Consider the following 4,160-nt stretch of genomic DNA (forward strand, 5'->3'; position numbering starts at 1 on the left):
ACTTCGCAGATTATTCTGATCACTAAGTTTTGTTTTTACATGCTGTTTAATGGCAAGGCAATCTGAAATAGATGATGCTCAAAGGCACAGCAATCTCAGCATACAAAACAAAATAAATAACTGGAAAATGTGCAAAATAGAGTGCTGGATAGATTATGTATTTTTGTAGGCTAAAATCCAGAAACGAGTTTGCATTTTAGCATTTCCGGTTACATCGTCCTGAAGTCAATGCATGTTTTGAATGGGATTTTGGTTAAATGCCTGAAATAAGGTCTGTAAGCTCAATATATATTTTCACGTCTTATTAGTTATATATTTCCCCTTGTGATTTTTAAATGAGTAAAAAAAAAAAAAAAAGATACTAACTGTTTGGTAACCCATATTGTTCAGCAGAGGAAAGATTTTCATACAGGTTGGGAACAACTTAAGAGTAAATGAAAGCATTTAATGTTTTTTTTCTGTGAACTATCCCTTTAAATTGTCTTGAAAAAGACGGTTGCTAAAAGTGGCTAAATTGGACTACAGTGTCACGAACATTGTTATTCACATGTGTCAGTCACATGTGTTCCTTTTTTTAGTTTCCCGCCACATATTAGTTACTATGGAGATTCATTAATCATCACAGGTGTTTGTCATTATTTCCCTCATTTGCTTTGTATTTAAGTTGCAGTCTTCTCAGTGTTTATTTGTCTGGTCACATTTCTGCATAGTGGTTTGTCTTGTATTACCTTCTGAGTGGATTATTAAAGACATTATACCTGATCTTCATCTTCATTGTGTGTTCCTTGCAACTGCTGGTGACATACAGAGGTTGTCGAAGATATTAAATGTCATCATGCCAAACAGGAAAACAAATGTATTCAATAGTTGTTACGTAGCAGTGTAGATAAGGGAAGTAGGGGTTCTTTAAATAGCAGTTTAATTGAATATCTCACAAGAATCCACAGGAGAAACAAAAGACAACATAACAGCTTGCATTAACACAAGAACAATAACCAACAAACCAAGGAGGCCAACACAGCTTTATATATACACAAGCAACTAAACAAGAAACAGGTGACAAACATTATCGGTAACTATGGAAACTAACAAGACAATCAGAAACCAATGGAACTCATGAGACAGGAACAAAAACTCAATAGGAGGTTTCGCGCCAGAGGAACCTTTTTATTTACTTGACTCGGGCTCCTACTTCAGATTATGGTCTAAACCAGCACAATAGGAACTACCAGTGACATAAGTGTATGTTGGTTGGCCGAACGCATGCAAAACACTGGCACCCGCCATTTTGAAAAAGCTGTGTAAACATACAGTTTGTAGCCTATATACTCCACAAACATGGAATACAGCGATAGATGGACCGACACTGAAGTCCAGGCACTTCTCAACCCTTTACACTAAGGAGGAAATCCAAAGCTACTTTGATGGGACCAAGTGAATTCTGGTTATATATTTCTGCTCAGCTAGCTGCATTGGGCATCAACCACACAGTAAACGCTATACTACTTTTTTTGTATACCATTTACTTTCTTTGTTTAACAGTTCTATCTAATAAGTTTTAGATAGGACTGTTAAACAGATTGCAAACTAATAAAGAATGAGAATGAGAGCGATGTCTGCTCAGGCTCTGGCGTTCTTAGCGGTCAAAATAAATGTCCCACACAACAACCAGAACGCAAGGACATGAGTGACGGCTTGATTAAGTCAATTCAGAGTTCCTACTGGTGGTGCGAATTAGCTCTCGAGGGACTACCCTGGTGTTTAGTTCCTATAACTGAGTTTCTATAACTACTTCTATAAGCCCCTAAGAAACTAGAATTCAGAAACAACGTGATGAAATAAAACAGAACATAAACCTGACAATAGTCACTTTTAAAGTCATGTTGTATTTATAATTAAACCTTTGCAAACTATTCTAACCTGAACTATCAGGGAAAATGTTTTTCACATTAAGACTGAAAGAGTTGTCTTAAAGGGATACTCCACTTCTTTTGGAAATAGGCTCATTTTACAACTCCCCCAGAGTTAAACTGTTGAGTTTTACCGTTTTTGAATCCATTCAGCCGATCTCCGGTTCTGGCGGTACCACTTTTAGCATAGCTTAGCATACATCATTGAAGTGGACAAGACCATTAGCATTTCTAAAAAAAAATGACCAAAGAGTTTCGATATTTTTCCTATTTAAACCTTGACTCTTCTGTAGAACATCGTGGACTAAGACCGACGGAAAATGTAAAGTTGCGATTTTTTAGGCTGATATGGCTAGGAACTATACTCTCATTATAGCGCCTGAAAATAGGCTACCTTCCGTCAACACAACGGAACTATTTTCAGGCGCTGCGTCATATCATTACGCCTGATGGTACCGCCAGAACCGGAGATCGGCTGAATGGATTCAAAAACAGTAAAACTCAACAGTTTAACTCTGGGGGAGTTGTAAAATGAGCCTAACCCTTTCCAAAAAAAGTGGAGTATCCCTTTAAGCTTAAAGCTGGTGGTGCTAAAATGATGAGACCATGGTATTGTTCCCTTATAGCCTAACTTTAGCTTTTTACTTCAGGCGATTGTTTGAGGTCTCAAAATTCATAAAAGTTGTGTTGATTTGTGAAGATTATCTTGATGAACAAAACGTGTGAGAATCATAAACGTCTTTTGGGCACAGAGCTTATTTTCTGCAATATTCAATCAAAAAAGTCAATGGAAAAATCCTATTTTTGTCGAGAGATCCAGGATGATGCTTCTGGGTTGCCCTACAAAAATAAATCATCACTGCAGAACTATACGTGAGTGTGGATAATTTCACAATTTCATGCAAAAGATTAAATCCAGTGATTATTATTATCTTCTTCACAAGCATTCACTCTATTAACCTGGTAGTTTTAAAAACGATTTTTGATGGACTGTGTGATAACAAACTGCCAAAAGTTGTGTTGCTGTTGAGGAATCTAATTGGAGCTTGCCATTTTCTTGCTTTCCGGTTTTCATTTGCAGGAGTAGACATCAGGCGGTCAGTAGTCAGACTGAGACAGAGTGATGTCTTGAAACTAATGAGAGCTCAATATGAAAGGCTCATAATGAATTAGGACATTTTTAGTGAGTGATGCATAACACTTTAAGCCACTTCCTTATTATTAGTTTGTTTAATTATCCCTCTTGAAGTTTAAGGTTTTCAAAGAAGTAATGATCTCACTGAAAGAGTTTATTCTGGTAGCTTAACAACTCAGCAAAAACATTGTAAACAATTGTGTTCGCCTAATCCGGATTTGACTCACATAAATTGTTGAGGTACTGGAATATATTCTGGATTCTCCAGGGTTGAAGAGTGACACCAGCCTTGTCCTTTCTGCCAAACTGCTTTTGTGATTTGCAACCAACTCCTCTGTGTTGAGACCAGGTCCATTCTTCGTCCAAGGTGACCACATCTACCCCACGTTCAGTTCGGTGCTTTCTTTGGAAAGCAGAACAGAGCGGGGCCTTATTGTTTCTTTTAATTTTAAAACGCAATTAAAGTGGAACTGGAAAACATTGCTCACCTCTTTCATCTCATCAGTCCAAGTTTTCGTCCTGGGTGTTAGCAAGTCCAGATGATCCTTTTCTCTGTTCCCTTCAATTACAGTCCAGCGTGAGCAATGGAAACATTCTCCTGCTCCACTGTTAAATTTGCTTCAATGAGACAACCGCTTGAAAGATGGACACCTATAAATGCTGTGAAAATACCTTTCAGCGCCATTCTGAATTTTCACACGGCGTAAAATGATTTACCTAATGCACATCCATCTGGAGTTGCTAGGCAACATACACATGCCACAATCACAAGCCATTTGCGATGGGAACAATTTCCAGGAGTGGTTATATGAAAACATTTCCATTTTAGTGAAATGCAGGCGTAATCCCGTTAGCCTCTGAACAAACACACAGGCTGGATCTGCATTAGGACCTTGTTGCAGGTCTCAACAATATAGGATTTTTTTCTGCTGGCTCAGTCACGCCTGTAGTTTCCATTTTTACTTGCCCTGCCATCATGTTCACTGGCCCTAAGGCACAAATTAATCATTTTGCTACAAGTGTCAGAAGCAAAGTATATTTTATAATAAACACATTGTAAAACATGTCAACCCTCTTCAAGTTTAATTGCTGCCTTTAAGTTTTAAGTTCAATCA

The sequence above is a fragment of the Rhinichthys klamathensis genome, unplaced genomic scaffold (genome assembly GCF_029890125.1).
Source record: "Rhinichthys klamathensis goyatoka isolate OS25496 unplaced genomic scaffold, OSU_Roscu_1.1 h1tg000212l_1, whole genome shotgun sequence".
NCBI lineage: Eukaryota > Metazoa > Chordata > Actinopteri > Cypriniformes > Leuciscidae > Rhinichthys > Rhinichthys klamathensis.